The following is a 27,347-nucleotide window of genomic DNA, read 5'->3' as shown; positions in this document are numbered from 1 at the left end:
GGAAAGGCCCTTCGAAAATTTGAAAGCGGGCCACGCGTCACGGTGGGGTAAATAGCCATTGAGGGGGGAAACAGAAGAGTGAAAAAAAGGTGGGGGGAGGAAAAGGGAGGGAAAAAGGGTGGGGGGGAGGAAAAGGGAGGGAAAAGGGGTGGAGGGAGGAAAAGGGAGGGAAAAGGGGTGGAGGGAGGAAAAGGGAGGGAAAAGGGGTGGGGGAGGAAAAGGGAGGGAAAAGGGGTGGGGGAGGAAAAGGGAGGGAAAAGGGGTGGGGAGGAAGAAATTTCGGTTTCAGAAGCAACAGAAAAGCTGTCAAGGAGGGGCCAGAGCAGTTGGTGCCAAAGGGTTCTTTCTGTTGCTACGGACTAATTGTTTTCTCTCCGAGATCCACTTTCTTTGAGAGGATGATAAGTTTGAGAAAGTTAGGGTGGGGGGTAATACTAGCTCTAAGGGAAGAGAAAAGGCTGGGCCAGTTCCTAGGTAATAATTGGAGAGATAAATGAGTACCCCTGGGGCAGAAGCCTTTGCCCATGTTTTATCTCTCCTGACCCAGCTCTCTGTCAGGGTGCTCTTGGCCCTTCCTTGGTTAAATAATACAAGGTGATGGGGAGGACTGCAAGCCCTCACCCATTCTCTCTTGCTTCCCACCCTTGCTACTGAGGCATCTGGGGCCAAAGGGTTTTCTGAGGCACCAGACTGAGTCACTAGGCCTTATTAAGTAATATGTGTGGGGTCATACTAGGCACTTAGGGACACAAAAACCCCCAACTCTTACTGCCTTCTTTGAGAGATGCTTTCCAGCCGGTGCCTTGGGGGGGGGGGAGAAAAGAGAAGTTTAGAAGTCCTCAGTGAGGTGCTCCATTTCAAATCACTGAACTTGTAAATAAGAAGCAAAGGAGAGAAAACTTGATGGGGGAGTCTAGTAAAAGACAATTAGCTGGTGGGGGGATGGACAGCTAGATAGTTAGAGAGTTCCTGTGTTCAAGTCTGGCCTCAGACACAAAGCTTTGTGACCTTCACCAAGTCACTTAACCCTGATTACCTACCCTTAGCAGTCTTCTGCTTTGGAGTTAGTATGTTGTAGTGATTCTAAGTTGGAAGGCAAGGGTTTGAAAAAAGACAGAGAGGGAAAATCTGGTGAAATCATAGTACAGATGAAGGCTTAAAGGGGGGGGGAATAAAAGCCAGGGAATTGAGGGGTATAGAATGGGGGGAAAGTTTTGGGCAACAATAGTAGTTATCACTCAAAAAGAACCAAAGCTTGAGAACCCTGGCCCAGGGTAAGGTCTTAAAACCAGAGCTTTGAGTACAATGAGGAAAAAGTTCAGTGTTCCCATATAAATAACCTATCAGAAAAGAGGGATTTAGGGGAAAGTGCTATGTGTAGTACATTAAGAAGGTCGGTTCTATTTCTGAAACTTCTTGACCTTTTATGGGGACAAATAGTGTGACTAGGGACTCAGGGTGATATGGGTGCAGGCTCTTTCTGGTACATTAGGAAGGCACGATGCATTCCCAAAATGCTGTTGTTCACTGATTTGGGGAGAGGGGTGCGGTAAGCGACCTGTGTCCTTCCATGACACATTTCAATTTTGAAGCCTGAACAATTTGGCCTTGGGTAGGGGTCCAAAAGCCAGAAATCTGACCAGGAGCAGAACCTTTTACTCCCAACTAGTTCCCTTGCAGAAAAGAGGGATATGGGGGCTTCAGGCTCTCTCTGTTGCTTTAAGAAGACCTCAGCCACTCTTCACACTCTTTAATCTGTCATTTGTGGAAGAGGCAGTTTTACAAGTGACTCAGTTAGCACCCTTAGGCTTCTCAGTGTTGAAGCTTGAGAAAGCAGGCTCCTGGTAGGGCCCAAAAGCTAGAACTCTGTGGTCATGAGCTGAATGCCTTTTGCTCTCAACTAGTTCCCTTGCAGAAAAGAGGGATGTGGGTGGGGGCAGGCTCTTTCTGGTACATTAGGAATACACTTCACAGTCCTAATTTGCTGTTGATCACTGATTTGGGGAGAGGGGTGAGGCAAGCGACCTTCGCCCTACCATGGCGCCTTACAATTTTGAAGCTGACCTTGGGTAGAGGTCTAAAAGCCAGAACTCTGGCCATGGGCAGAACACCTTTTGTTCTCATCTAGTTCCCTTGCAGAAAAGAGGGATATGGGTGCAGGCTTTGTCTGGTATATTAGCATGGCCTCAGTCACTCTTCACACTCTTTCATCTGCCGTTTGCGAAAGAGGCAGTGTTACGAGTGACTCAGTTCGTACCCTTAGCTTCTCAGTGTTTAAGCTTGAGAAAGCAGGCTCCTGGTAGGGCCCAAAAGCTAGAACTCTGTGGTCAAGAGCTGAATGCCTTTTGCTCTCAACTAGTTCCCTTGCAGAAAAGAGGGATGTGGGTGGGGGCAGGCTCTTTCTGGTATGTTAGGAATACACTTCACAGTCCTAATTTGCTGTTGATCACTGATTCGGGGAGAGGGGTGAGGCAAGCGACCTTCGCCCTACCATGGCGCCTTACAATTTTGAAGCTGGCCCTGGGTAGGGGTCTAAAAGCCAGAACTCTGGCCATGAGCAGAATGCCTTTTGCTCTCAGCTAGTTCCCTTGCAGAAAAGAGGGATATGGGTGCAGGCTTTGTCTGGTATATTAAGATGGCCTCAGTCACTCTTCACACTCTTTCATCTGCCGTTTGCGAAAGAGGCAGTGTTATGAGTGACTCAGTTAGCACCCTTAGGCTTCTCAGTGTTTAAGCTTGAGAAAGCAGGCTCCTGGTAGGGCCCACAAGCCAGAACTCTGTGGTCATGAGCTGAATGCCTTTTGCTCTCAATTAGTTCCCTTGCAGAAAAGAGGGATATGGGGGGGCAGGCTCTTTCTGGTACATTAGGAATACGCTTCACATTCCTAATTTGCTGTTGATCACTGATTTGGGGAGAGGGGTGTGGTAAGCGACCTTTGCCCTACCAGGGCACCTTTACATTTTGAAACTGGAGCAAACTGACCTTGGGTAGAGGTCTAAAAGCCAGAACTCTGGCCATGAGCAGAATGCCTTTTGCTCTCAACTAGTTCCCTTGCAGAAAAGAGGGATATGGGGGCTTCAGGCTCTCTCTGTTGCTTTAAGAAGACCTCAGCCACTCTTCACACTCTTTAATCTGTCATTTGTAAGAGAGCTAACTGACCAGTGACTCAGTTTCTACTCCTAGGCTTCAGTGTTGAAGCTTGAGAAAGCAGGCTCCTGGTAGGGCCCACAAGCCAGAACTCTGTGGTCATGAGCTGAATGCCTTTTGCTCTCAACTAGTTCCCTTGCAGAAAAGAGGGATGTGGGTTGTGGGCAGGCTCTTTATGGTATGTTAGGAATACAATTCACAGTCCTAATTTGCTGTTGATCACTGATTCGGGGAGAGGGGTGAGGCAAGCGACCTTCGCCCTACCATGGCGTCTTACAATTTTGAAGCTGACCTTGGGTAGAGGTCTAAAAGCCAGAACTCTGGCCATGAGCAGAATGCCTTTTGCTCTCAGCTAGTTCCCTTGCAGAAAAGAGGGATATGGGTGCAGGCTTTGTCTGGTATATTAAGATGGCCTCAGTCACTCTTCACACTCTTTCATCTGCCGTTTGCGAAAGAGGCAGTGTTATGAGTGACTCAGTTAGCACCCTTAGGCTTCTCAGTGTTTAAGCTTGAGAAAGCAGGCTCCTGGTAGGGCCCACAAGCCAGAACTCTGTGGTCATGAGCTGAATGCCTTTTGCTCTCAACTAGTTCCCTTGCAGAAAAGAGGGATATGGGGGGAGGGCAGGCTCTTTCTGGTACATTAGGAATACACTTCACAGTCCTAATTTGCTGTTGATCACTGATTTGGGGAGAGGGGTGTGGTAAGCGACCTTCGCCCTACCATGGCGCCTTACAATTTTGAAGCTGGCCCTGGGTAGGGGTCTAAAAGCCAGAACTCTGGCCATGAGCAGAATGCCTTTTGCTCTCAGCTAGTTCCCTTGCAGAAAAGAGGGATATGGGTGCAGGCTTTGTCTGGTATATTAAGATGGCCTCAGTCACTCTTCACACTCTTTCATCTGCCGTTTGCGAAAGAGGCAGTGTTACAAGTGACTCAGTTAGCACCCTTAGGCTTCTCAGTGTTTAAGCTTGAGAAAGCAGGCTCCTGGTAGGGCCCAAAAGCTAGAACTCTGTGGTCAAGAGCTGAATGCCTTTTGCTCTCAACTAGTTCCCTTGCAGAAAAGAGGGATATGGGGGGGCAGGCTCTTTCTGGTACATTAGGAATACACTTCACAGTCCTAATTTGCTGTTGATCACTGATTCGGGGAGAGGGGTGTGGTAAGCGACCTTCGCCCTACCATGGCACCTTACAATTTTGAAGCTGGCCCTGGGTAGGGGTCTAAAAGCCAGAACTCTGGCCATGAGCAGAACGCCTTTTGCTCTCAGCTAGTTCCCTTGCAGAAAAGAGGGATATGGGTGCAGGCTTTGTCTGGTATATTAAGATGGCCTCAGTCACTCTTCACACTCTTTCATCTGCCGTTTGCGAAAGAGGCAGTGTTACAAGTGACTCAGTTAGCACCCTTAGGCTTCTCAGTGTTTAAGCTTGAGAAAGCAGGCTCCTGGTAGGGCCCAAAAGCTAGAACTCTGTGGTCAAGAGCTGAATGCCTTTTGCTCTCAACTAGTTCCCTTGCAGAAAAGAGGGATATGGGGGGGCAGGCTCTTTCTGGTACATTAGGAATACACTTCACAGTCCTAATTTGCTGTTGATCACTGATTCGGGGAGAGGGGTGTGGTAAGCGACCTTCGCCCTACCATGGCACCTTACAATTTTGAAGCTGGCCCTGGGTAGGGGTCTAAAAGCCAGAACTCTGGCCATGAGCAGAATGCCTTTTGCTCTCAGCTAGTTCCCTTGCAGAAAAGAGGGATATGGGTGCAGGCTTTGTCTGGTATATTAAGATGGCCTCAGTCACTCTTCACACTCTTTCATCTGCCGTTTGCGAAAGAGGCAGTGTTATGAGTGACTCAGTTAGCACCCTTAGGCTTCTCAGTGTTTAAGCTTGAGAAAGCAGGCTCCTGGTAGGGCCCACAAGCCAGAACTCTGTGGTCATGAGCTGAATGCCTTTTGCTCTCAATTAGTTCCCTTGCAGAAAAGAGGGATATGGGGGGAGCAGGCTCTTTCTGGTACATTAGGAATACGCTTCACATTCCTAATTTGCTGTTGATCACTGATTTGGGGAGAGGGGTGTGGTAAGCGACCTTTGCCCTACCAGGGCACCTTTACATTTTGAAACTGGAGCAAACTGACCTTGGGTAGAGGTCTAAAAGCCAGAACTCTGGCCATGAGCAGAATGCCTTTTGCTCTCAACTAGTTCCCTTGCAGAAAAGAGGGATATGGGGGCTTCAGGCTCTCTCTGTTGCTTTAAGAAGACCTCAGCCACTCTTCACACTCTTTAATCTGTCATTTGTGGAAGAGGCAGTTTTACAAGTGTCTCAGTTCGCACCCTTAGGCTTCTCAGTGTTGAAGCTTGAGAAAGCAGGCTCCTGGTAGGGCCCACAAGCCAGAACTCTGTGGTCATGAGCTGAATGCCTTTTGCTCTCAACTAGTTCCCTTGCAGAAAAGAGGGATGTGGGGGGCAGGCTCTTTCTGGTACATTAGGAATACACTTCACAGTCCTAATTTGCTGTTGATCACTGATTCGGGGAGAGGGGTGTGGTAAGCGACCTTCGCCCTACCATGGCGCCTTACAATTTTGAAGCTGACCTTGGGTAGAGGTCTAAAAGCCAGAACTCTGTGGCCAGGAGCAAGAACGCCTTTTGCTCTCAGCTAGTTCCCTTGCAGAAAAGAGGGATATGGGTGCAGGCTTTGTCTGGTACGTTAGGATGTCCTTAGCCACTCTTCACACTCTTTCATCTGCCGTTTGCGAAAGAGGCAGTGTTATGAGTGACTCAGTTCCTACTTACCTTTAGGCCTCTCAGTGTTTAAGCTTGAGAAAGCAGGCTCCTGGTAGGGCCCACAAGCCAGAACTCTGTGGTCATGAGCTGAATGCCTTTTGCTCTCAATTAGTTCCCTTGCAGAAAAGAGGGATATGGGGGGGCAGGCTCTTTCTGGTACATTAGGAATACACTTCACAGTCCTAATTTGCTGTTGATCACTGATTCGGGGAGAGGGGTGTGGTAAGCGACCTTCGCCCTACCATGGCGCCTTACAATTTTGAAGCTGACCTTGGGTAGAGGTCTAAAAGCCAGAACTCTGTGGCCAGGAGCAAGAACGCCTTTTGCTCTCAGCTAGTTCCCTTGCAGAAAAGAGGGATATGGGTGCAGGCTTTGTCTGGTATGTTAGGATGTCCTTAGCCACTCTTCACACTCTTTCATCTGCCGTTTGCGAAAGAGGCAGTGTTATGAGTGACTCAGTTCCTACTTACCTTTAGGCCTCTCAGTGTTTAAGCTTGAGAAAGCAGGCTCCTGGTAGGGCCCACAAGCCAGAACTCTGTGGTCATGAGCTGAATGCCTTTTGCTCTCAATTAGTTCCCTTGCAGAAAAGAGGGATATGGGGGGGCAGGCTCTTTCTGGTACATTAGGAATACACTTCACAGTCCTAATTTGCTGTTGATCACTGATTCGGGGAGAGGGGTGTGGTAAGCGACCTTCGCCCTACCATGGGGCCTTACAATTTTGAAGCTGACCTTGGGTAGAGGTCTAAAAGCCAGAACTCTGTGGCCAGGAGCAAGAACGCCTTTTGCTCTCAGCTAGTTCCCTTACAGAAAAGAGGGATATGGGTGCAGGCTTTGTCTGGTACGTTAGGATGTCCTTAGCCACTCTTCACACTCTTTCATCTGCCGTTTGCGAAAGAGGCAGTGTTATGAGTGACTCAGTTCCTACTTACCTTTAGGCCTCTCCGTGTTTAAGCTTGAGAAAGCAGGCTCCTGGTAGGGCCCACAAGCCAGAACTCTGTGGTCATGAGCTGAATGCCTTTTGCTCTCAACTAGTTCCCTTGCAGAAAAGAGGGATGTGGAGGGCAGGCTCTTTCTGGTACATTAGGAATACGCTTCACATTCCTAATTTGCTGTTGATCACTGATTTGGGGAGAGGGGTGAGGCAAGCGACCTTCGCCCTACCATGGCGCCTTACAATTTTGAAGCTGGCCTTGGGTAGAGGTCTAAAAGCCAGAACTCTGGCCATGAGCAGAATGCCTTTTGCTCTCAGCTAGTTCCCTTGCAGAAAAGAGGGATATGGGGGCTTCAGGCTCTCTCTGTTTCTTTAAGAAGACCTCAGCCACTCTTCACACTCTTTCATCTGGCGTTTGTGGAAGAGGCAGTGTTACGAGTGACTCAGTTCGTACCCTTAGCTTCTCAGTGTTTAAGCTTGAGAAAGCAGGCTCCTGGTAGGGCCCACAAGCCAGAACTCTGTGGTCATGAGCTGAATGCCTTTTGCTCTCAACTAATTCCCTTGCAGAAAAGAGGGATATGGGGGGGGCAGGCTCTTTCTGGTACATTAGGAATACGCTTCACATTCCTAATTTGCTGTTGATCACTGATTCGGGGAGAGGGGTGAGGCAAGCGACCTTCGCCCTACCATGGCGCCTTACAATTTTGAAGCTGGACTTGGGTAGAGGTCTAAAAGCCAGAACTCTGTGGTCATGAGCTGAAAGCCTTTTGCTCTCATCTAGTTCCCTTGCAGAAAAGAGGGATATGGAGGCATGCTCTGTCTGGTACATTATTAGGAAGGCACGTTGCATTCCTAAGATGCTATTTTTCACTTTTTTGGGGAGAGGGGTGCGGTAAGCGACCTAATTCCTACAATGGAGCCTTACAATTTTGAAGCTTGAGCCAGCTAACCCTGGATAGGGGTTTAAAAGCCAGAAATCTGTGGCTATGAACAGAAAGCCTTTTGCTCTCAACTACTTCCCTTGCAGAAAAGAGGGATATGGGTACAGGCTCTGTCTGGACCTTAGGAAGGCCTAGTCCATTCCTCAGACTCCTTCATCTTTTTTTTTTTGCGGGAGAGATAGAATGACCACTGGCTGACTTCCTATGGTCATTAGCCACTTGCCAGTATCATTTGCCTTGGAGAAACCCTACACTTAAAAAGTGTAGCATACAGACTCCTATGGACCTTAAAGCTGGCTCTAGCTGTTTTCTTCAAAGTTCTTGCCACAACCTGGAGTGAGAACCATCCTATTTGGAACCAATAGGATCTCCACCCAGAAAATGCAGGTAAGTGAATTAAATCTCATTTCTCTGATTACTGAATATTTGGAAATGTAACTGTATACCAGTCAACTGTATGGTAAACTTATTAACTTTCTTAAGAGTTCCGGAGGATCTGGACCTGACGGGGTCTGGTCCCCGCAACCCAGAGAAGACAACTTGGGAATTCCTGAAGATCTGGACCTGACGGGGTCCGGTCCCCGCAACCCAGAGATGAGGACTTGAGAGTTCTTGAGGATCCGGACCTGACGGGGTCCGGCCCCCGCAACCCAGAGAGGACAACTTGGGAATTCCTGAAGATCCGGACCTGACGGGGTCCGGCCCCCGCAACCCAGAGAGAGGATGACTTGGAAGTTTCTGAAGAACTGGACCTGACGGGGTCCGGTCCCCGCAACCCAGAGAGGATGACTTCGGAGTTTCTGAAGATCCGGACCTGACGGGGTCCGGCCCCCGCAACCCAGAGAAAGGACGACTTGGAAATTTCTGAAGATCCGGACCTGACGGGGTCCGGTCCCCGCAACCCAGAGAAAGGACGACTTGGAAATTTCTGAAGATCCGGACCTGACGGGGTCCGGCCCCCGCAACCCAGAGAGGACAACTTGGAAGTTTCCGAAGATCTGGATCCAATGGGATCACAACCCAGAAAATGAAGGTAACATCTTTAAATTTCATCTCCCAAATTTTTGAATAATTGCAATTCCAACTCAGACAACTTTGAGGTAACCTTATTCTTCTTATAGGAGTTCCTGAAGATCGGGACCTGATGGGGTCCAGACTCTGCAACCCAGAGATGACGGCTCTGGAATTCCTGCGGATCTAGATCTGATGACATCACAACTCAGAGAACTGAGGTAACTTTATTAGATTTCTTCTCCAGAGTTCTTGAATATTTGGAAATGTAATTACGACCCAAACAACTGTCATAACCTTATTAGCTCTTCTTTTAGGAGTTCCTGGGGATCTGGACCTGACGGGGTCCGGCCCCCGCAACCCAGAGAGGACAACTTGGAAGTTCACGAAGATCCGGACCTGACGGGGTCCGGCCCCCGCAACCCAGAGAGGACAACTTGGAAGTTCACGAAGATATGGATCCAATGGGATCACAACCCAGAAAATGGAGGTAACATCATTAGATTTTATCTCTAATTCTCTTAAATATTTGGAAATGCAATTATAACCCAGAAAAGTATGAGGTAACCTAATTAGCTCTTCTCTTAGGAGTCCCTGAAGATCCGGACCTGACGGGGTCCGGCCCCCGCAACCCAGGAAGGACTTGGGAGTTCCTGAAGATCTAGAAGCAATGGGATCACAACTCAGAAAACTAAGGTAATCTTATTAGGTCTTATCTCCAGAGTTCTTGAATATTTGTAAATGTAATTGCAACCTAGACAAATATAAGGTAACCTTATTAGATCTTCTCTTAGGAATTCAGTGGATCTGGACCTGATAAGATCCGTCCCCCATAATCCTGATAGAAGATCGCTCAGGTGTTTTTCGTGCATCCAGGCCTGCTGGGGTCTAGCCCTTGCAACTCAGAGAAAGTACTTCTGTGAAAAAAACTACCTATTATCTTATGTACTTAGATTCAGCTTTTTGAAGCTGTCTCTGTCTCTATCTCCTGAAGGTCTGAATTGACCTGATAGCCTGGAGGGGGGGGTGGCGGCGGGACAATACAACATACAGCAAATCAACCTGTTAAACTAAATAAACACTGTCAGTGTGTGTATGCTGGGTTTGCTGTCAAATAAAGAGAGATGATAAATGATTCTTGCTTGTCTTGTTAAGCCTTGTTGGGGGAAATTGGTAACTGGGATGTTTTTCTCTATTTTTGAGACTATGTGGGTGATGGGAGAAAGGTCCTCAGGCACAAGTGTAGAGGGGAAAGGACAGGGGAGCAGCCAGGGCCACATCCCTCTGGCTTTCTAGTAAGGAACTCTGGGGATCTCTGTGCTGGGGTGATGGTACACATGCCATAGGTTCACCACCACAGAACTAGAAGGTCATAGGGTGGCAAGGAGGCAGGAGAGGTCATTACAAATGGTGCCCATCTTGGAATACCATATATTGATGTAATAAGTTTTGCATAGGAGGGAATATTATGTAATGGAGGGTAGAATTTCTATTTGCAGTGGGGTAACTAAGCTTATAAAGTCTGTTTCTTTTTCATTTTTACTTAATTACCCCTTCAATTGCTTTAATGAGAGTGCAGCTTCAATGCACCTCTTGTGTTATCACCACTATATTTGTTTAATCGGTAGCTTGTGCAGCATCTTGGCGGCTGCTCAGTGGAAGTCTGACTCCCCGGGGGTGTTGTCATGAAAGCAGGTAGTTGTTTTCCAGGTGAATAACTAGACTGGGAATCTTAGTCAGCATTAGTGACTGAGAAGCTAAGTTGAACTAGTCCTGTAAGGCCAAGGCTTACATCAGTAAAAGGTCAAAAACAAGAAGACAGTGAAATCATTCCTAGGTTGGCCTTGGAGTCAGGGAGACCTGGATTCCAGTACTAACCTCTGGCACATACTTGACTGGCTGACCCTAGGCAAGTCATCTAACTTTTCCCAGTTCCCCAGACCACCTTTTAATGGTTGAGTTGGTTGGGTTGACTAGTTCTTTATTTGCAGTGGTAAGGAGAAATCTCTCATGAGGGGTTTTCTCTGCTAATGAAGCATATTCTTAGGAGGAAAGGGTATGCCTTGAATGAGTTGGCATTTGGGGTTTGTAGGAGGTTTTAAAAGGTTCTCACTGATAATAGCCGTCCTCAATAGCCCTATATGACCATTGTGTCTGCAAAAGTGCCCATTGCAAAGAATCCAAGAGGTCTGAGCTCAAGCCACCAAGATGGAGCATATTTTTTTAAAGGAGAGAAAGGGATGCTTGTTGCTCTGCAGAAAATTTAGAACCAGAGGGGAGTTGCACACACCAACAAAGACCCAGCCCACCTGTTCCATCCATCCTGAATGTCTGGAACAGGTGCGCAGTCAGGACTGCTGCTAATTTCAGTTCTGCGTTGTGGGGATTTAATATGTTGAGGCCCCTTAGAGAGGGTAGCATTGGCAAATGACTGTGTGTAAAAATGGAAAGCCTTTGGGAGTTTTGCCACAAAGCCAGATATAGAACAGAGTAAAGGGGCTGGTTGAAAGTCCTTACAACCCATAGATGGTGTCACAGGCTGAAGTGGGTCTATAGTATCGCCCATCCAGTTCTGATTTAACTCTGGGAGCAGCCTGGGAAACTAGATGCCCATCATTCATATTTTAGGCCAAGAAGGCACGGCTTTCTAACAGGCAACACCATCCCAGACATTGATTGGTATCTTTGTGTGCAACAAGGCCACGATCCAAGTTACAATGTAGACTCCTTTCAAAACAGCACTTGTCTTTCTCAGCTCTTTCAGGAATGTTCTTATCTCTATCCAGTTCTGTCTGCGCTGATAGGGCCTACCAAGGGGGCTCAGGAAAGCTGTGGCCTTCATGCTCATTAGGAAGAAATGAGACGGTTACCTTTTGGTCTGGAAGAGGGAGACATCCAGGAAAAAAAAACGAATAGCACATTGGAGGACATTGGTCTCAGTGAGGTCCCTTTTAATTAGGTATCTTACACATAAAACATGAATAGAGACCGTTTCTTTTTCCCAGTGCCAGGACATGCCAGGGATCACAGATGCATATTTTATATATGTTTTTGCTCTACTCGACTCTACACACACACACACACACACACACACACACACACACACACACACACACACACACACATATCCCCCCTCCATCTGCCACAATGAACAACCTACTGCCAATTATGTTGCCATCTATTTGTCCATTTTACAGAAAGAAAAACTTAAGGCCCAGATTTCAGTGTTTTGCCCCAAACTCCAGTGGTTCAGTGGCAGAATCTCAGGGATCTTGGCTTCCCACTTTAAAATGCTTAGCCCACACCTCCTTGCCCATTTCTGTCTAGGAGCTTCATCCTGGACCAGGATGGGGAGGGTGAGAAAGGAAGGGAAGCACTCTGCCTAATGTAATCTTCATTGCCCCGGTGATAGCATTTTAGCTTTATTTTGCCTCGTGTGTTTGGGATCTCTTCTTTCCAATAGTTTGTGATGAAGCAACTTTCCTTATCTGGGTTTTTCAAGGTCCAGCAATGGTAGTAAAACAGATACAAGAGGCACATATTTCTCAGCAGCTGAGTTAATTTCCCAGAAATGTCCTGCTGTCAGCTTGCTCTCTTAAGCAGAGAAGCATCCCTGAGTATCTGCTTCCCCCCCCCCCAGAGACAGCTAGATGGTCCAATATGATTCAACTACTGCTCCCTTTGGAGAGGGCTGAGGCCTCCTTTGAGCGGGTCTACACAAGTGTTGTTTTAGTATTTAAGTATGACAAGTGAGTGCTTTAAACCCAGAGGGCCTTTTCTTCTGTAGATCATCAGCCATTTTGTGGGCAAGTCACCTTGTCTTATTCTGGAGCCTTCTACGGATCCCATGTCTTTTTCAACAATAGAATGTGGGTTTTTGTAGAGCTCAAGGGTACCCATCACTATGGAAACCTGGCCTTTCCTTCCGCCAGCTGCCTCTTCCAGGTTTCTGGGCGAGTGAGAATCTCCACAAGTGAGAGACCTGTGCAATGTCTTGCACTCGGTCAGGCCACATGAATGAAACCCTAAGCAAACTGGAGCTTCCGGTCACTTTCATGAGAGGGTCTGTGCAGTGTCCCCGCCTGGGAGCACTCACAGGTCACGGGGCCCTTGATCACTAACACACCCCATTTTCAAGGAGTGGGAATCCTACTCTGCATCTCCACGTCAGTGAACTGGGGGCTGCTGCTAGTATTCTCAGTGGTGATGGGAGAGATGACATGTTTGAGACGCAGAAGCATAGTAAAGAGCAGGATAAGCAAGATTGCCAGCAAGCTTAGGAACAAGCCCACATACATGTAAAGGTTGGAGTATTTATCTGCTGTGGTATCAACCTCTGTTGCCAGTGTGGGAAAGTGGGCCCTGCCAGTGAGGTTTCCATGGTGACGCAAATATACCTCAGTCATCACTCAAGGATCGAGTTAATGCCGATTCTCTATTGCTAGTCTCCTCTAGATAGCTGGCAGTTCCCTTGATTTGTTTCCACATTCATGGGGAAATTTAACAGAATCTGCACCATGCTGGGCTCCCCTTCCAATAGTGCTCCTTCCCAGAAACTGATGAGAGCTGGGCAGGAGCTATGGCTAAGCTCTACCTGGCTTGCAGCAATAGCAAATGCAGCCCCCAAGAACATGGGGTTTAGCCCTAAGACAATAGGCTCTCCTTGTTTTCACCAGCTTTCTTTTGTTGCTCAAATTTAATCTAGTAGAAGCCCTTTAGGACACTGATGCTGGAGGAGTGGGGCAGGGATAGGCCTGACACCCCCGTAAGACCAATCATGTTCCAGTGTAGCAGCCTTTTCTTCTGCTGGCAAGTAGGAGTAGGGATGTGTTTTTGGCCCACAGTAGAGCAAAGTCTAGATGATTCTGTCCCTGCTTCAGGTGGGAGTTCAAATATTGGACCTGGAGGCCCCCCCAATTTTGAGAGTCAAGGATCCTTCAAGTCTGTGGTCTGGTTTACAAGAAAAGATTCCATGCAAAAGAAAATCTGGGCAGGCTTCTGGTGGGGGGGGGGGTCTGGCCTTCAATCTGGCTTTCTCTCTGAACCCTCTCTTAGAAAGGGACTTGTCCCATCCTGGCCAAGCTGCCACAATGGGGAATCAGGATGTCTGGGCCACACTCTTGGCACATGTTCTTTCTCTCCTCTCACCTCTGGCCTTAAGTGCAAGGAGAATGTCCAAGCTGAAGACTTCACAGGGGTGAATGGTCTGGAAGAAGCTGGTGTCTCGGGTTCTGTCCTCTGGAGGCTCCCAACAAGGAAGTTTGGGGGCATCTAAAGCTCAGCCTTCCTGCAAACAAACCCACAATTAGAGAAGCAATTGTTCAAACAAGTACAGAGGAGACATTTCCCTGAAAGAAGAGATTGGCAGGGAGCAAGGTGGGGGAAGGAGTTTGCTGGGGTCGAGACAATTTTAGAAATACTTAAAGGTTTTAGGATTTCCTGGGACACACGCTTTTAAGTTAGTGAGCAAGCCAAATCCCCCAACGGCAGCCAAGAACTCAATTTGCCCTGTGGCAGAATGTACAGAAGGCCCTGCTAAAAGGGCTGAGAAGAGCAGTTGAAGATCAAGAAGTCAGCAGGGCCGGGGCCTACGAAAGGTGGAGGAGATCACTGCCGAGGGGCTCCTTGGTCAAGGCAGATGAGGCTTCAGGGAGGTCTAGTTCACTGCCATGTAAGGGATGCTTTAGGAGATTTAGGGGCTTTCAGGGAGGCAGGGAGAAGGATATGTGTGAGGGCCTTAAAGCCATGCTTCTGCCAGGCCTGTAACACCAGACCACTAAACCTAGCAAGTGTCTTTAACATGCCATTGACTACTGAAAAAGTCTGTGCCTTATAAAGGCCATTGAAAGTGGGCCCACTTCCTAGCTGTGTGATCCTGAGCAAGTTACTTAACTGACCCCTACCCCCATACCCACATTGCCCAGCCCTTCCCACTCTTCTGCCTGGGAATCAATACTCAGTATTGCTATAAAACAGAAGGCAAGGGTTTTTTAAAAAGTGGGGGGGGGGGAAGAAAGTGGGCCCATCCTCCATAGAGCTAGAAATGCTTTATGTTACCAGTTCTTGCCTCTAGGAGAAAAACGGCCAAATGACACATCCCAACACAGATTCTCCTCTAGGAGGTGGGCCATGGCCTCACTCTGGCACAGGCTGTGACCTCTCATGAAGATAATCAAGTACATAAGGGCTCGTTGTTCCCAGCCTCCACAGCAGGGTTCCATATATCTGTCTACCTACTGATGGGATGAGGGACTGGCTGGATGTGGCAGCCATGCTCAGTGCCGTGGCTGGTCTGAGGCAAAGAAGGACAGGAAATGTGATGTTCTACAAATTTCCCCAAGAGAACATAGCCTGCATTATTTGCTCCCTTTTCTCCCATTAGGATAGCATGTGCTGCCCACGCTGTTCATGTGCTCTTTCAGTTTGTGATCAGAGGGAAGGAGGGGGCAGGCTAGCAGTAGGAACTGGAGCTGTGAGTTCCTAGATCTAGGGAACATGGAATTGGAGAGAGCTTCCTCAGACCCTGGGAACTTCCATGACTCTCCCCACACAACTCATATCAGAGAAAGATCATTCTGGCTCTGACATAGGCTCTCTAGCTGCTATGGCAAATTCGATTGTGCAGAGGGGAAAATCACCAATCAGTGGGAATCAGTCTGAATGCTAATCTCCCACAGAGCCAAAGGAAAGGCACAGGCTGGGCCCTGTACCTAGAATGTTCTCCCTCTTCATCTCCACCTCTTACAATTCTGAGCTTCCTTCAAGGCCCATCTTAGGCACCACCTCAGAATGGAAGCCTTTATATAGTTCGAACTTTCTGTATCCTTAAATACGGGGTGTACTTCCTTCTCTAGGGGCCTATTGCTTTCCCACAGGAGAAACTTAGAAGGCACAAATTACTTTTCATTGTCTCTATGTGCCCCTAGCACTGACTGTAGGGTCTGGCACATGACACGGGGGCAGGTAGGTGGGACAAACGCTTGTCTAGTTGCCTTGAGTTGTCTGGGAAAGCTCGATCCTGAAAAGCCTCCACCTTCAATGTCTTGGGCCCCAGAAGAAACAGTTTTGTCCCTTTCTTCAGACTGAGGGGGTTTCTGGAGACTGTGCTGCTTAGCCCTTGAGAACATCAGGGCCTGGCCACTTCAGATTTGGGGCCTTCGGGCGAGCAGAAGCAAGAGCCTTTTAAGTACCCAAGCAACTAAAGGGACTCATTCTTGGTGGCAAAGGGGGGCAAAGCTAGCCACATGGCCTTCCTGGCGTGTGTGTGTGTGTGTGTGTGTGTGTGTGTGTGTGTGTGTGTGTGTGTGTGTGTGTGTGTGTCCACATGGAACAACTACAATTCCCATCACAACACAAATCCCAGTAAGATCTGTATTGGTTCTAGGAAGTGAACTTGACCTTGGCACCTTGGTACATCATCGATTGTCATCCCCCAAATGAGATGCTAATCACAGTGACTCAGCAAGTCCATCTGTCAAAGCAGGGAACAAAGGGGAAAAGGGAGGATTGGGGGAGTGAGAGAGGAGAAAGAGAGAAGGAGAGACAGAAACAGAGGGAAGGAAGGAGGGAGAGAGGGAGAGACAGAGAGGAGAAAGACAGAGACAGAGGGAGAAGGAGAGAGACAGAAACAGAGAGGAGAGAGAGAGAGAAAAAGGGCTAATCTGACCATCCCTGCATGAGTTTCATACAGGCAGCTAACTCTTCAGGTTCCCCTGGGGCCTGCTGCTGAGATGGAGGCACTCGAGCTTCACGTTCCCATGAGGACTCTGTGGCTTAGTCTACTAGCAGCCTGCATGCTTCCTGCCTGTTGTTCTGCCTCTTTCATCACTTTCACCAACTTGCTCAGTCTAATCTGCCTCAACTGCACTGTGAACAAAAGGAAGGGAGTCTGTGGCCCATTTGGACTTCCAGTTTATTAACAAACTGAAGGGGCCCACTTCTCTGTGCCTCCGGCCTTATTCTCCTCCCAAAACCCTCTGCTCTCACCAAAGTAGCCATGTCCCTAAATCTCCTCCAGAGTGTTACTATTCCAGCTGTACTCCCTGCGTGGATTCCCTGGCAGCCATTCTCCAGGCTTAGAAAGTTCTTCCTCCTCAGCTCCCCCTCACAGAAGTTCTTGCTCCTTTCAAAGCTCAGCTGGAAGGCCACCTTCAAAGGCCACCTTCCAATGAGGCCAGCTTTGGAGGGTCAGAGTGGTCAAGGGTATAAAATCTGACCCCCAGGAGCAGTGCACGAAGGAGCCAGACAGATTCATGGACTTCCCATGACTGATCCAGGGAGCCGCCCAATGTTAACAACTTCTGTTGTAGCTGAAGTCTTTCTTCCTCCTGGCTGCCCAGCCTGCTGTATGCACATGGAGAGGATCTGTATTGTCTAGGTTGCATCTATTTTATACACACACACACACACACACACACACTTCTCCATCCCCAGGAGAAGGAAAGCTTCCTGAGGCTAGGAGCTGTGCCCTTTTTGGACTCTCTCCAGTACCCAGCACAATGCCTGGGACCCAGTAGGTGCTTAAGGAATGTTTGTTGATCAATTGAAGGAAACACATTCAAACCTCATGCTGACACTCAGAGATGTGTGTTACTATTATTCACATTTTACATTTGATGAAACGAGGCCAGAGACTTACCCAAGGTCACCTAGATAGTAAATGTCTGAGGTGGGATTTGAACTCAGGTCTTCTTATCACCAGACTCAGGGCTTCCTATTGATTGACTGATCACCAGTGCTCTCTAGCCTTCAAAGGGGGTCAGGACTCTAATGGCCAGGATTACAAATTGGTGATTTGGGAAGATCCCATTATTGGGACTGAGTATCAGTGAGAGCCTGGTATAGACCCCATCTGGAACAAAGCTCTTTCAAGGATTCTGAATCTTACAGAGAGCCTAAGGATGGACAGCCCTTTGCTCTTGACTTCCCTCATCTGGGCTGAGCTATATTTAAATACTCCTCCCCACTCTACCCTGTCACTAACAAGCTAGTACACACCTTCTCCACTCTAGTGCCCCATGAGTAACTTTCTGCCTTCCCAGAAGGCAGAGAGAGTGGATGGACTCAAGTTAAAAGTGAGAGCCAAAAGGACAATACCCTAATGGAAAAAAAACCACACTGTCTTCCTCACAGGACAAGAGAGGAATAAACTGAGCGGGATCAAAGGCCTAGATTTGTAGGGACAGAATTATCTCCAGTCAGGGCCGGGAGCCTATATCCATCCAATAATTCTAAGCCTCATCTTTCCCAGGGATCTGCAGGTTACAAAGTAGGAACCACTGGCCACAAGGATAAAGTATATATAAACCCTTTATTCTGGCATTCCAGGCTTTCTTTTTTAATGATCTTTTTCAATGGACAAAGATCTGTCTTCTCTCTACTACCACCTTTGCTCTACCCATGAAGAAAGAGAAAAACAAAAACAAAACCCTTGCTACAAATAGGTATAGTCAAGAAAACCCCATTTCCACATCTATAGCTATATGAATATATTGAGATCTGGATCTACATGGAAATTCAAAGCTTTCCATGATCTATAGTTACCCAGCATCTCAGCTTTAGAGATTTTTTTGCCCTCCTTCACATACATCTTATGCTGTAGTTAAACTGGGCCAGTCAGTGTTCTTTAAATATCACTACCTTGGGGGCAGTTGGGAGACAGGAGGTCCTGGGGTTCAGATCTGGCCTCAGATGCTTCCTAGCTGTGTGACCCTGGGCAAGTCATTTAACTAATCCCCATAGCCAAGCCCTTACTGTTCTTCTGCCTTGAAACCAATACACGGTATTGATTCTAAGACAGGAGGTAAGAGTTATCCTGCCCCTGGGTCTTTGTTTATATCTGTACCCTCTGCCTAAAGTGCCTACCCAGTCTTCAAGGTCCAGGTCACACGCCATGTCCTCCATTCAGTCTTTCCTGATCTCCTCAGTCAGATGTGGTCTCCCGACCTTCCAGCACTTTGTAGCTCTCCTTCATCATCTTTCCTATTCAGCTGAGTGTGTTTGCTATTGGGTATGCCGCTTAGCCCAAGAGACTGTAATCTCCCTGAGGGCAAGGTTCATACCTTATACTTCTTTGTATTTTCCCTACCCCTCAGCTCAAGAGTTTGTTATCTAATCGGTGTCTAATGGATGTTTGTCGAATGAAATCCCTTACCATTGATCCAATTCGATTAGCTCATAGCCCGGCTTGCTCATGAGACTCCCTTGCCCCAAGCCCTCTCCAGGTTCATCCCCAGACACGAAAGCTTGAAATGGCAAGAATTCCAATATGAGGCTTGGAGACAACCCCTTTTTGTCAGAGACATGGCCCTGGGATTCATACTCTTAAAGGGAGATGTTGAGCTTCCATCCGCAGTGGAGTTTGGGGCATTGGAAACTGTTACTTTGCACTCCGAGAGGCTTTTCACCACGAATCCACGAAACTTCCTCTGGATTCTGAGTGGCCAAATGCTGAATCCTGGTTTCCCTGACAGCTCAGCCTCAGCCAACACGCATTCTACTCCTATAAGCGAGGGTCTTGGCCCCTGCCAAGCACGGGGCGGGCTCTCACTTAATTATAGAAGAGACTGGCTGCAGTGACAGGCACTGACCCCTGCAGAGCTCCCAAATAAATCTCTCTAGTCTGAAGGCAGCGTCACTTCCCAAAATCTTGCTTCAGACATTAGGCTCACCACTCACTTTTTACAGATGAAACAGTCAGATTGACCACCTGCCTGCCTGCCCCACTAGTCAGCCAGGTCCTGTACAGGAGAAGAAACCATCTAGAATAAGACTTTGCTAAACAGGAAGACCACCCAGCCTCAAAGAAGGTAGTGGTCCTCTCTCACATTCTACATCTGGGCCCTTGGGATAGAAAAAGATGCTTGCTGGATCTGGAAGGGAGCTCAGAGGCCGTCTAGTCCAAGCCCCTCATTTGACAAGAGAGGAAACTGAGGCCCAGGGAAGTTGAATGACCTGCCCAAGGTCACATGTGCCCTTCTTCTTTGTTCCACAGGATCTTGGTTCTGTGGAAAGACCCAGACCTGTTATTTTGCCTATCTATAGCTCGTTAATGAAATGCCTTTATTAAATACCTACTAGGTACCTGGCATTGTATCAGGCTTGAAATGAAATCAATGCCTCACATCAGTTATGACAGTGAAGAGATGTGGATAGAAAGCTCTGCAAGCGTGTGGGAATGGAGGGGAGGAAGAAGTGATCGGAACAATCCGTTAGCAAACCAGAAGGACTGGAACTTAAGAATGCCTTGAAGGACTGAGCAGATTTCAGCACTGGCTGGCGTGTAGTAGCCTGGCATGGCTGAAACCTCCCGGTGCCTTAATAGCCAGCATTGTCTGGGATGGGGAGTCTCATTCACAGTCAGTATAGGTTGGAAAGTGAGATTCCAGAAGCACACACATGTTGCCACACACATATTGCATACAACATAGGAATGACCTGGTGGATTTCCACTTAGAGTTGGGGAGAAAGTTGGGAGTAGTTCTAATGTATTCACCAGCTCCTTGGCTGAAGTGGGGTGCTATTGGCCTGCTGAATGGAAGCTGGGGGTAGACTAGCCATGGATCTATCTCCCTTGCCCTCCAGCTCCCCCATCCCCAGTGGCCCCTGTTAGGGAGAATTTAGTGGGCTCGTGGCATAAGCTTTGCTGGATGGGGGTGGGGGGCAGCCTCTCCTTTTCCCTAACCTGCTACAAGTCTAGTAAAGAAGAAAGAGGGTGTGGGGGGAGTGGAGGGGAATCCTTTCTGCTGAAACCTCCCAAGTAGCTAAGGGACAGAATCCAGCAGAAAAGGGAACCCAGCAGGTGCCTCACTGTTCCAGGGGCCACTGTGGGGTAGATTTCAGCAACAGCTTGGGGAAAAACACCGTGCTATTTCTGTAGCCTGCCCTACTCCAATTGTTCCTTAATTAGCATGCTTCCTCTAATGGGGGCTGGCTGCTCTCCTGTCCTTCAGGGGCTCATGGTGCCCCTTGGCTACACCTGCCAGAAGGAGAAAGAACAGTGGCTCCTCCTTTGCAGCAGCTGTGGCTCTTGGGCAGGTGGGGGGGGGGGCTCCAGAGGCTGATGATGGGATCACATTTCACCATGTCTTACCTTGCCTGACAGTGGGATGAATAGGATTCCTTTCTGTCACTGGCATGGGCAGCCAGCCTGTCCAGGAACATCTCCTAGAACCTGGAGAAGTGAGGACGAAAGAGTTGCTCCACTGAGAAGGTCTTTGCTAATGCAAACTACTCTCTCCTTACCCTTTCACTTGAGCTTCTTTTGCTAATGCTCCTCAGAGGGGCATCTTCTAACAGCCCCCTCCTGTTGCCCTTTGTCCTCAATGGCTCTGAGGTGCCATCTCTGTACAACCCAGAGCCAAAGAGCACGCTGATGCAGATGGATGGCTGCTCGCTGCTGCCTAGAATATTGGAAGAGAAGGAAGGAGTTGGAATGAGTGAAATCTCTGGTCTCTCAGGAGGCAACTCTTAACTGAGCTAATAAGTACTGGAGAGGGAGCAACCTAGCTCTGTTGTGCCTCCTTAGCCTTAGCAGTAAGGCGGGAGGTGGAGGAGGAGAGAAGCCAAGTTTGTGCAAGCCTCAACTTTTAACCCCTTAGAGTCTCACTCCAGCTTAGGGAGAAATGGAGCTTTCTGTACAATGGTGCCTTGCCTCCCAGAGAGGCCAGGAGATAGTGGTCATCTTGCAAAAGTGGGGACTTTGCTTCATCTCAGAGCAAATAGAAAAGGATCAGGAGGAGATAACACTCAAGTGAATCCAGCTGGCGGTGGGGTGGGCCTGGGCCAGGCATTCCCTTTCTAAAAGGTTCACCATCGCTGACCTAGAGCTGTGCCTGTAGCACCAGTTTACTAGTTGGGGGAAAGGAACTTCAGGCTCCAGGAGCACCTCAGAGCCTACTGAGAGGAGTGTATCTATTTGACATCCCTGAAATATTGGTAGGTTAAGAGATGATAGGTTCAGAACAAAGGCCACTTCCCTGGTCATTTTTGAGGGAGAGAGAATAGCTCTTAAGTTACACCCACCAGCTTATCACCTTCCCACCAAATGCTAGTTACACAAAATACCATCACAAATAGTGAATAGGAAATAAACCCATCATCCAAACAAGAGAGCCAACCAAAACCAGTGGCCATTATACTGACTAGAACATGCCCATGCATTGGGGAATGGCTGAATAAGTCAAGGCAATATCACTGTGTCATAAGAAATGAGGAACAGGTTGATTTTTTAACTGTTACCTTCTGTCTTAGAATTGATATTAAGTATAGATTCCCAGATAAAGAAGCTGTTCAGGCTAGGCAATGGGGATTATAACTTGCCAGTCACACAGCAGGGAAGTATCTGAGGCAAGATTTGAATTCAGGACCTTTCATTTCTAGGCCTGGCTCTCAATCCACTGAGCCACCCAGCTGCCCCCCGGGTTAATTTTTTAAAAGACATGGAAAGACCTGTGAGAATTATGAAAAGCAAAACACGCAGAACCAGGAAAACATTACCTACGGTAACAGAAATACTGTTTGAAGAATGACTTCTGTGTGTCCAACTCCAGAGAAAGAGCTGTGAAGTAGAAATATGCCTAACAGTTTTATGTATACCTGTACCTTTTTGTTACATGATGCTGTCCCTAGTACAAGGAGGGGAGGGAGGGAGGGAGGGAGATACCTGGAATTTTGACGTAAGAAACAAGCAAATCAATAAACTGATTTTTAATGAAGGAACATACCAAAGACACAAGAGTTTGAGTGAGCTCTTGAGCAGGAAACGAGATGAGCTCGCAATTCAAGTTAGGAGACAGAACTGCCTCACCCATAGAAGGCCCTTTCTCAATATGCTTGAGAATTTGAAGCAATTCAGGAGAATGATGGGGTCAGATTCCCATGCATATACTCTATCCAAAGTCTTTCTCAAAATGATTTTAAAAAACACTGGCAGCTGTGGGAGGCCAGGGAGCTGGGTGGCTCAGTGAGTTGAGAGGCAGACCTAGAAATGGGAAGTCCTGGGTTCAAATCTGACCTCAGATACTTCCCAGCTGTGTGACCTTAGGCAAGTCACTTGACCCCCATTGCCCAGTCCTTACCACTCTTCTGCCTTGGAACCAATACACAGTATTGATTCTAAGGTGGAAGGTGAGGGTTTAAAAAAACCCCACACTTTTAGTGCAGTTCTATATTATATGGAAATGCTTATTTCCTTTGCTTTTCTTTTCTTGCTCACCACCACTCCTCTGGAGTGTCCCCCCACCTATGTGTCTCTCCTAAGAATGTCTCTGAAAGCAGCTCATTCAGTCTTGTATGGAGAACTACAGCATTGGGCTCAACATTGTCTTCTCGGAGCAGGAGTCATGTCTGCCCACATATGTAGTAGCACACACAACCCCAACACACGTGAGGGGAAACTGAGTTCTATGTACACAGTGTGGGGAGAAATTGTATTGGTAGAGAGGATTCCCAAGAAGGAAAGTCTTTCCTGCTCTGCAATCAAAGAGCTGCTTGGAAAAGGAGTAAAGCACTCTCCCCACTATTCTTTCATGGAATTCTAGAAACACTAGCCATAGCAATGGCAAGAGACAATTAGAGGCATGAAGACAGGAAAAGAGAAGGTTGAACAAATCCCATCTGCTGGTGACATGATGGATCACTTAGAAAACCCTAGGGTGTCAGCAATAGCACCAAGACAAAAGCTTCAGCAAAGTTGTGGTACAAAATAGACCCTCCAAATCAGTAACAGTTCTGTATAAGAATAACAAAATCCAGGAGGCAAGAAGAGGAAAAAGCTCACCTCAGAATAACTCAAAAATACATAAAATAGGGGACAGCTGGGTGGCTCAGTAGACAGAGAGCCAGGCCCAGAGACAGGAGGGCCTGGGTTCACATCTGGCTTCAGAAACTTCCTAGCTGGATGACCCTGGGCAAGTCACTTGACCCCCATTACCTAACACTTACCTCTCTTCTGCCTTGGAACCAATACACAAGTAAGGTTTTTTTTTAATACATAAATTATTTGAGGCCTAGATTCCATTCCAAAGTACTCCTTAAACAAAGAACAACTTAAATAGCTGGAGGAATATTCAGTATTTATAATTGGGCCATGCCAATTTCATCAAAACTGCAATTCATTTATAGTTTTTACACTACATATGCCAGACTGTCAAAGGGCTACTTTACAGAACTCAGTAAAATAATGCCCCGATTCATTTAGGGGAATGAAATACTGAGAATGAGTTTCTGCAAACCTCAGGCCAGTGGCCAAATCCAGCCAGCACTGGTTTTTGTAGGGAGCTAAGAACTGCTTAGTACCTTTTTAAATAGAATAAAACTTGTAAAATGTCGAACTCATTCTTAGCTTGTGAGCCATTCCAAAACAGGGGACCCCAAGCTAGAGTTTGTCATTCCCTGAACTAGAAGGTAAAGGCAAATAATGGAAACAACTAAGAATGCAGGGGGAGTGGCCCTTCTTGAGCTCAAACAATATCACAAAGGAGCAGTCATCAAAACCATTTGGTATTGGTTAAAAAATAGAAAAGTGCATCGATGAAACAAAAACCAGAAAAGATAGAACGCATTAACCTAAGGTTTAGTAAACTCCAATGCATCAATTATTTAGGAAATTACTGCCTCTTTGATAAGAACTACTGGGAAGGGGCATTTAGGTGGTGCAATGGATAGAGCACCAACCCTGGAGTCAAGGAGTCCTTAAATGGCTGTGTGACCAAAGACCAATTACTTTGCCCTGCCTGTCCCAGTTTCCTCATCTTTCAAATGAGCTGAAGAAGGAAATGGCAAACTATTTCAGTATCTTTGCCAAGAAAACCATAAAAGGGGTCATGAAGAGCTGGACACAACTGAAACGACTCACTACCACCAACAAAACTAGGAAAACTGGAAGGCCGCCTGGCAGAAATTAGGCTCCGACCAGCATCATATTGCATAATGAATTTGGGATGACTTGGAACAAGTCAAATCAAATGCTTTTCACAGATGTATGTAGCAAATGTATTCTTTTTTAAGGAAAAAGCATTTATTTTATTATTTCATATGTGTATGGTATTGTTTTCCTCTTATCTCCCACCCAAGGAAAAGAAAAACAAAACTCATAACAAACATGCCTAGCCAAGGAAAACAATTCCCATGGCCAGTCCCAAAATGGATCTCTTTGTGCATATTTAGTCCATTAAATGCATGTTACAAGATGGGTAGCATTTTTAATTGTTGTTTCTCGGGCATCGCTAACACCACCACCTCCAATAGCTATGTGGCAGACATGAGTGCCAAGTGATGGCAAGTGATAGCAAGCAGAAAGAAAGAGTTCCTGTCCTCAAGGAGCTTCTATTCAAATGGGAAAAGAAAGGTTAAAGGAGTCTGGAAGTGTGGAGGGACAGTGGGGGTGGAGGATGAAGGAAGGTATCTTCATGGCGGGAGGTGGGGCATTATAGGAGAGTGGGCAGTACAGTAAGTTCATTCTCCTGGTTCTGTTTGCTCTTCATTACTTCACTTTTTAAGAATACATTTTTATTGGTCTGTCTTCCGTTTTTATAGCAGCTACATTTCTCTCAGTATCCCTCCCAAGTAAGCCATCCTGAATGAGAAAGCCTAATTTTTTAAGAAAAAAAGAGGAAAACAATTTTTTAACTCCACAAAATGAATCAATATTTGGAAAAATCTATGTAAGATTCCACACTCGTGGACCTCCCCCTTCTGCAAAAGAGCGGAAGAAAGTGTCTTCTCTCCTAGAACAGTTTTGCTTTTTGCAGTCTGCAACAACTGCTTTCCATTGTTTTGCCAAGACCCTTCTTTTCATTTACATTGCAAATGAAAGGTCTAGGTGTTCCTTATTTTCCTGGCTCTGCTTCATTATGCAGTAGGTCTAGGTTGTCTAATCCACGGCTCCCTTGTGGGATTGGGCTGCCCCCTTCCTCCTGTGTATACACACCTGAGGATATTTCTCACATGACCCAGCGCTCTGTCCAGCAGCCCAATGGGAGTGCTTCCTCACTCCCCTGTCTGAGGTAAGGCAGGGGGCTGTCATGTGGTATGAGGGTTGCAATTTGGGCCCTCAGGCTCTAAAAGGTTCGCCATCACTGCACTAAATAATATAAATCTTTCCTCCATATATCTCTGTATTTATCATACTTGTTGTTGTTTCTAACCCAGTGGTAATCTGTTGCATTTGGGTACCACAATTAATTCAACCTTTCCCTGACTGATGGGCATCCAATCGATTGCCAACCCTTTGCTACAACAAAGCAGCTCTACATTTTTGGTATATGTGGGGCCTTTCTTATTATCAATGACCTCCTTGAAGTATCTGGCTAATAGGAGAATCTTTGGGTCAAAGGAGATGGATTCTTTTTTTTGAACTCTTCTTCTGTCTTAGAATCAGTACCAAGTATTGGTTCCAAGACAGGAGAGTGATACGGGTTAGGTACTTGGTGTTAAGTGACTTGCCCAGGGTCACACAGCCAGGAAGTATCTGAGGCCAGTTTGGAACCCAGGAGCTCCTGTTTCTAGGCCTGGCACTCTATCCACTAGCCACCTAGATGCTCCTAAAGAGATGAATTTTTAATCAAATAAGGAACAGAGGCAATCACAAGAGATAGAAGAGGTCATTTTGGTTACATGAAATGGAAAAGTTTTTATAGAAGCAAAATGAATTCTAGTTTAAGACAAGAAATGGTCAAATAGGAAAAAATCTTTCCATCAAAAATTTCAGATAAGAATTTTGTATTCAACAGTATTGACAACTAAGCAACATCCACCCACCCATCTACACATGTATGACATACATATCCATGTGGAACTGGAGCGTGCCTCAGTCACATAATTTGGAGCTACTCTGCTTCTGAGAGAAGGCATCCTTTTCTTTATGACGCGGCTGCTAACAGCCCCTCTCCATTACTGTAGCCAGATCAGACTGCATCTTTATAACTACCAGGTTGGAACCGTCTTGCTCTCTTTCCTGCTAGTTCTTTCCGGAGTCCAGAAAGAGTGAATGTGGGGTCTATGAATTGAACCTGGGAGGCCAGAATAGCTTGCTTCTCTTGCCCCACCTTTTTAGGCCCCATGAGCCAGCCCGGTGTTTGTTTCTGTTCTGTTATGTTTGTCCTCAGTTCTAGGTAACAGCAATGATCCTCCTGGGACTGGGAGTTCCAGCCGTGGCAACCTCAGAGCCAGGATTCCAGGAGGGATGCTACAGCTTGCCATCCCAGCAGAGATGCCCTGCCAAGTTAAGGCACCTGGGACTCGAGCCCAAGGAGGGCTTTGGCCCTGGAATTTGGGATGTTTCTATAAAGTAACTGAGCTAACCTGTGAACCAAATTCCCTTTCCAGAGCATGAGGTGGCCGTGCACAAGGGGATCCTACCCCAGGCATTGGGATGTGTTTGCATATTTGTTATTATCGTTTTGAAATAAGCATTCCTTTTTAAAAAAGAATCTGGCTGTAAGTGGAGTGCAAGAACACACTTGCTCCAATTGTGACTATCCCATCAGTGGGGGCTCGAAACAATGATACCCTCAGCTCCTGGAAATCCCTTAACTGAGCAGGAG

The 27,347-nt window shown here is 47.1% G+C and overlaps 2 long non-coding RNA genes across 3 annotated transcripts; one reads left to right on the top strand and one right to left on the bottom strand.

Moving 5' to 3' along the window:
* The first annotated feature begins 258 nt into the window (after nucleotides 1-258).
* LOC103098795 (uncharacterized) lies at nucleotides 259-9,937 on the top strand. Of its 2 annotated transcripts, none has more exons than XR_474847.3 (6): nucleotides 259-8,178; nucleotides 8,275-8,824; nucleotides 8,913-9,023; nucleotides 9,108-9,292; nucleotides 9,391-9,498; nucleotides 9,597-9,937. It is a non-coding gene; the product is annotated as an uncharacterized LOC103098795 (long non-coding RNA). The 2 variants fall into 2 exon arrangements; XR_001625609.2 differs by having other exon boundaries at nucleotides 264-8,178; nucleotides 9,120-9,292.
* Nucleotides 9,938-11,740: 1,803 nt separating this feature from the next.
* On the bottom strand, nucleotides 11,741-21,329 carry LOC130456182 (uncharacterized). Its single transcript, XR_008914776.1, has 2 exons — nucleotides 20,894-21,329; nucleotides 11,741-14,089 (listed from the first exon to the last, which is right to left on the bottom strand). It is a non-coding gene; the product is annotated as an uncharacterized LOC130456182 (long non-coding RNA).
* Nucleotides 21,330-27,347: the final 6,018 nt, after the last annotated feature.

This window comes from Monodelphis domestica, chromosome X (assembly GCF_027887165.1).
Source record: "Monodelphis domestica isolate mMonDom1 chromosome X, mMonDom1.pri, whole genome shotgun sequence".
Classification (NCBI taxonomy): domain Eukaryota; kingdom Metazoa; phylum Chordata; class Mammalia; order Didelphimorphia; family Didelphidae; genus Monodelphis; species Monodelphis domestica.
Note: the sequence above shows the minus strand (reverse complement) of the source record. Positions and strands in the feature narration are given on the sequence as shown.